Source organism: Pinus tabuliformis, chromosome 2_2, assembly GCF_031772625.1.
Source record: "Pinus tabuliformis cultivar Carrire ecotype Pingquan chromosome 2_2, CPIR1, whole genome shotgun sequence".
Classification (NCBI taxonomy): domain Eukaryota; kingdom Viridiplantae; phylum Streptophyta; class Pinopsida; order Pinales; family Pinaceae; genus Pinus; species Pinus tabuliformis.
Window position 1 is genome coordinate 473,956,270 of NC_142300.1, and position 6,850 is coordinate 473,963,119.

At 35.4% G+C, this 6,850-nt stretch overlaps 1 pseudogene; it reads right to left on the bottom strand.

Moving 5' to 3' along the window:
- Positions 1-637: 637 nt before the first annotated feature.
- On the bottom strand, positions 638-3,320 carry LOC149193394 (laccase-12-like; annotated as a pseudogene).
- Between the last annotated feature and the right edge of the window lie 3,530 nt (positions 3,321-6,850).

The following is a 6,850-nucleotide window of genomic DNA, read 5'->3' on the forward strand; positions in this document are numbered from 1 at the left end:
AACTTCAAACTTTTAGGTGTCTTAGACGTTTTTGATGGTGCTGAATCCATTTCCACTATCAAAAACACGATTCAAACACTGTCTCTACAAAAAATTTTGAAATTTTTTTGCCCGGATTCCAACCACTTTTGGCCATCTGGGAATTCCTCTGCCTCGTTAGACGACTCTATATTTATATATTTATTAGTAATCATAAATACCTATAATAATTATTAATATGGTTGATATAAGCCTATCCGCCTATATCAACCACATTGGAAAATATCACTATATGTTTCATATATGCCTATCTGAGTTTATCAATCACATTAGTAAATGTGACTGTGCTAATCTTACGTCACTGAATCATAAATAATATACCCATAACATTGATTCAAAAGTACGTGGGTTTTCTATTGCTGTGATCATGAGCAAGGTATTTTTCATTTCCTAGCGGTTCACACGAATACCAAATCCTACATTACTCTCGTGTAACTACAAATTTCCCAGTAGGCCGGAACTTTGCCATAACAATCGGGATCATAATGGACATCAGAATGGAAGAAGAAAATTTATGACAAGGTAAAAAGCATGAAGTGGGATCAATAGAAGATCGGGATTCATCTCTATTATCGATTGGTATGGATGGCAGTTTTCCTCAGCATCGCGGAAAATCTCTGGGAGGTGACTGGAGACTCAAAAGAGCGTCAGGTCCATTGTTAACCACAAACACCATGGCCAGCCCCCATTTTATGTGCACGTCCAAGTGGCAGTGCATCACCCAAGCACCTGCAATAAGTAATCACCATAATTACCATGACTATGCACAAAGTATCATCCAATTCAGAATAAGAGACGACACAGAAGGAAAATGGAATGCTGTGAAATAAATGTTCACCAGGATTGTCAGCCACGAATCTTATTGCAGCCCAGCCATTAACTGGAACGTTTACAGTGTTTCGCATAGGAGGATCCACCAGGTTGAACTTCTGAGGATCGGTTTGTGGATTATAGTTGCCAAATCCTGCTCCCACTATGTAGAAGTCATAACCATGGAGATGAATAGGATGGCTTTCACCCGCAAATATATTTGTTCCTTGAAGAATTACTTGCACCGTTGTGTTATAATTAAGAACTTTCACTCTTGTACCTTTCACAGGGGACCACATGGCACAGACCTCTGCTTATATTCTGTGCGGTATAATCAAATCGCACAGAAGGGTTATCGGGGAAGTCTATGGAGAATACTCCTTTCATGCCAAAATGTTGAGCTTGAAGAATTGACGAAGTTGTTGGCAGGACAAATGATATGTTATTCATACTTGCTGCAAATCTTGATCCGTTGGGACCTCCACAAGACTGCCCCGGGCATTTGATCAACCCTAAACCTATGGTGTAGAAGAGATTCTCGTTGACCCTCTCAGGAACGAAGACGGGGTGATCTTGTGAGGCCAAGCTTCTGAGACCATTGGCGAAGCTAGTGGCACTCTGGGTGTCGTTATAGAATGGAAGATTCGGCATGATTGGAGCTGATTTGTTAGAGCTCCCCTCGTATTCTAAAATGGCAGTGGTAGTGGTGTTATCGAATGGAACCCCTTGCCCGCTGGAATATGCTCGAGCAGCCATATAGTATCTACCTGTAGCCTGATTGGCAGTTACAAGTATGTCTGTTGTCTGGCCGGGGCCGAGCATCAGAACATTCGTCTTAAGAGGCTTTGTATACAAAGCATCCACAGCAACAACGGTCATTGTGTGGTTAGCTACCGAGAAGAACAGGTCACTATTGAGAGCAGCATTAATGACACGCAGAAGATTAGTTTCCCCAGCTTTTACTGAGACGCTGAAGGTATCTGTATCCATCATTTGAAATTGATCATTTGCCAGCTGAACAGATTCAATCTATTTGATATGCGTTAATGTAGGAAGAAATGTACCTGAACTAGAACATTTGTATAAGTCGCCTGGTTGTCCATTTATAGCAAATGCATCGGAAACATTGGGGGCAGCTCCTGTTCGGGTTGCTTGATTCACAACATCAATAGGATTCCTATTCCACCATTCTCCTGCGAATTCAAACAGGGTCAAACATTTCAATCGCATTAGAATTTAAATTTAAACCAAGCTCCCAATTATATTTCTAACCAAGGAGCATAACAAATTGAATAGCTATAGCATACCTAGAAGAATGGGAATCTGGCGATGTGGCCTTGTAAATTTAAAGGGATAAGTGCTTCCCAGTCTAGGCAAGATGATCAAAGCTCCGTAGACAGTAGCTCGAAGCCAAGAGCTGTGCGCATGCCACCAGAGAGTTCCTTCCTGACCAGTGATGGTGAATTTGTATGTGTAACTTCGCCCTGGGCGAATGGGGCATTGTGTTATAAATTCAGGTCCATCGGACCACCCTGTGCGAAATTGGCGCACTCCGTGCCTGTAAATACGAGCATAAACAATTTATTCCTTTTAACATGCAAAACCAGACATACACGATGCTCTACCGTTTAACAAGACTTAAAAATGCATTAACATCAATATGATGCAGTACTACTCGGTGGGTTAGAGACGTGACGTACCAGTGAATGGTAGCGTTATATTGCGCCTGGTTGTGCACTTTGATTTTAAGTTTGTCTCCGTTTCTCACATGCAGCGTTGGACCCGGGAACTGTCCGTTCACAGTGATGATATTGTGTGTCCCACATAGCCTTTTCACAGGTGTAGATCGAAGCTGAATTTTGCGATTAACCAACCACAAACATCATTACATTACTAAGTGATGAGTTGATGAGATACCTGAGTATTACTCATACATAGTCAATGAGCGGAGGAAATTACCGCAATTCATACAGAAGAATTTATGATATGATACATCCATCTTAGTGACAGACAATATATGAAGTGCACAGAGTGCTCAGAATACCAGAAACTAGGAATTGCACGTTAATGTTTATTCTATCTTAATAGACAGTGCTTTGCTATTATTTCTATGCGTCTATCCATCAAAAAAAATTATGTTAAAAAAGCTAATGCACCCAGGATGCTTCATCTAAATCCATAGATTTATTTTTCGTTTATAAATATATATTTTCTCTAACACCCAATGGATTAAAGGAAAGACTTAAAATTCCAAGGAAGCAACATCTCCCAGCTCATTATAACACCTTTTTTCAAGCAAACTCTAACCTACATTTTAAATGGGAATATTGAAGGATGAGAAGACATACAACGAATATATGTTTGTGTAGCTTCGCAGAGGCCATAGCAGTCAGCCATGTTAGGCATATGACTAATCGAAACAACCTAGTCGCAAATGGGCATGCCCACAAATGTTGATTAAACCTTTCCATTGAATATATATACTTTTAATAAACTTAGCAAGCTGCACTGTTTCTATTTCAACGTGCAGCTCCACAGAAGTTTGATAAAAAAAAAACCCAAACATATGTGTGAGAATAGTGAGATCAAAGTATTTATACATGTAAATTGCCAGTTGAACTCCGTTCAGTTTGGTGAAAAGTCTACGTTCAAGTCGTTAGCCGTAACAAAAAGGTCAAAGTTGGTGAAGTTAGAAGTTGTTAGAAAAGGCTAAACTCGGTGAAGTTAGGCGCTGAGCTCTAGAAAGATGAAGACACACTTTTCGTAGTCGACGTGTACCGCAGTGGAGGACACGGTCGAAGAATGACACCTGAGTAACGTGCGTATTTGAAAGGTCTCTTTCCTCCCCGGTTACACAATGATGGCGCCGCTGGTTTTCTTGATTCCTTCGTTATAACTGCATTTTATATGACAGGAAAACAAAAATAACCCATACCTTGACGCGAGTCAACACTGTTCTCCTCCTTCCTTAATAATAATGGCATTGTATGCTAATTGTTTCTCCTCATTATTTGCTATGCACAATATACGCAAAACCGTAACGAAGAAAGCTCTTAATCAAGTTTGGTCGTTGCCATCCGCCATCGGATTATTATCAAATATTTGCATTGAGATTAAAATCCTTAACTATCCACTTTAGATGGTTGTTCTTCGATGCAACAGTTGATCACGGGATCATATTAATTAATTTCAACCATGTTTCTAATACTCTGTATTTTGACTTTTCCTTTAGAATGCTAAAGAAATCGTGAAATCGTAAGGAAATCGACAGCTGCCACATTTCAAATTAGACCGTGCTCTTCCAACGAAATAAAATTGCATCGGTTCTTTATAATTTCTTTCCGTTGTCATTGCAAACTGAAACCCGGATTATTACAAATTCTTGTCCAATTTAATGTTCGTATACTTTCTTTTCTTTATACATCCAGTTGTCATTGCATACTCAAACACAGATTATTGCAAATTATTGTCCAATTTGGTGCTCGTATTAACTATTAAGATAAGTTTCTTCTTCATTTGCTATCATTATAAGGAGCCTTCGTTAAATATCATTAGAGTCGCTGAAGCTCATTATGCTTAAGTTCATTTCAAAATAAGCGTTTTAACAACTACTTGTTATTACATACATAGGGAAAACTCAGTAAAATACTCTAGTCTTTTAAACTCATTATCTCTGATGTTGCTTTTAGAAATCTGTACTAATCATGTTTCTAGTTCAAATTTCAAATTATTCGAGTACTTTATACCAAAATATCATGTTAAAACCAGAAATGAAATTTAGATATCTCATTTCATATAAATAAATAAATATTTTACAAAAATATATTTGTTTATTTACTATAATGCGGGAAAGCCATTTTTTTATTCTGAAATTCTATGAGGTAACACTAGAGATTTGTAAACGGACACTATGCCTTCTGTTTAACGCTATCGGTTTTCCTTTGCACCATAATATGCGAATACTAATTTAATATTATAAATATAATTATTTATTTAATACGCCCTCGGCATTCCGCCCTCAGTTTAATGCCGCTAGCGTTCTTATACACTGTAATATGCAAATACTAATTTAATATTATAAATTTAATTATTTATTTAATATAATTTAATATTATAAATAAAATTATTTAATTGAAGTACATTGTTTTTAAGGATAGTGGTTGAAATTAACGATTTTAATTTTACTTATCTTAATTTAATTTTCCCAAACCATTGCATATGATTTGCTAAATATTATATTGAACCAAAGATCATTACGATGTTATATTTAAAAATATAAATAATAATATATTCTACTTTTCGATTCCCTTTAACCCAAACAATCTTAGGACTATAAATTAAAATATCTTCTCAAATAAATAACAATTTTAAGTGACGCTGATAAAGCAATCGAAAGAATTATTAGAGGTTCAGTGTTAGCGAGAAATAATTCATATTAATGTATTAAAAAATACTACAATTTTATATTCATTATTTTTATAATTTTATTTTTTTCGAATAAGTAATTTTTTTTTATATATATATTATTAAAATTAAAATTTATTTTGCATTAAATAAAAACAGATTGAAAATTTTTAAATTTCATTTTTTCAATGCGTTTTAATTTTAATGTTTATATTCAATAAATTCAATTTGAATTAAATTAATATTAAATATTAGATCAAATTAATAAAATCTATAAATAAAAGTCTTATAAATCAAGAATTTCCCACATCAATTTATTCTAGAATTATTATTATTAAACAAATAAATAAATATAAAAATAATATTAATTATTAAAATAGTATAACTTGTATATATGGAAGTTTATTTAGAATTTTTTATTTTATAATACCACCACAACCACATTATTACATCAGATTACATCGTTCCAAGACATATCTCAAAAGCCTCTTTCCCTCACTCTTACTAGAATTTTTGGCCAAGAGTTGTATTCCCAAATACATAGTGAAATACGAAAGCGACTGTGATATACATACATTAACCGACAATTATTGCAAAAATATTAACAATACAAAAAGAAAACCAACACTCATCATGCATCATTAGAGTTTCCCAGTATAGGATGGTCTGAAGATAAGCCAGGGGATGGAGGGGGTTAAATTCACAATGGATGTGATCCTCCATGTGTGCTAGCCGAGATTCTAGCCTATCATCTACTCTTGGATTTGTTGTTGTTATTTCCATAAACTAACTAGTCGATGGTTCTTCTCCCATAGAGTATGTTTGAGGTGGTTTATGAAGTTAAGTATATAATTATGGTCATCTTGACGAGCTTGATCAAATAGTGAAGTAATCTATACATCTGCTAGAGAGTGTTCATAATATCAACCATAAGCGGGTGTTTTCCACCATAAGGAGGGATTTACGGGATAGAAAATCCTTTGTTTCTCCTTGCCCCTACCCATGTTGTTATTCTTTCTGATAGTTTCTTTAGACTCTAGGCATCTCTGTTGTAATCTAGCGAAAATCATGCATTATTACCACTAGACAGACATTAAGTAATCACATGTCAAGCATACGCTAACATGAAAAGAGACACAGTAATGGAAAACCAACATAAGAGCATAGATATATCTTTATTATATGTTGAAACAAAAACTAGAATCGTTACATTTTTATGTAGACAAACATATATATACACTGTCGGGACAATAATTCTAGTCTATTTTTTCGGCCAAACATGGTGCTTAGCATGTCATTAGCTAACTTTTTATTACATTACATACTTATCAACTTGACTTGGGCTATTCGGCTAAGCCAACTAGCTCCTCCAACATCTTCCCCATGCTCAAAGCCTTCTTCGTCCCAAAGAAGGGGAGAGTTGGAGTGTAACAAAAATTGACAAAAGAAAAAGCAAGTTTTTACCTTTGTGGCGGTGGTTATTTAAACTAAAATTTTGAGTACAATTATTACAATAAAATAAGACTAAGATAGAACATTTGGTGTGTCATCTCCTCGTGCTTCTGCTGTTGCGGTTGAAACCTTTGAAGTTGGTTGT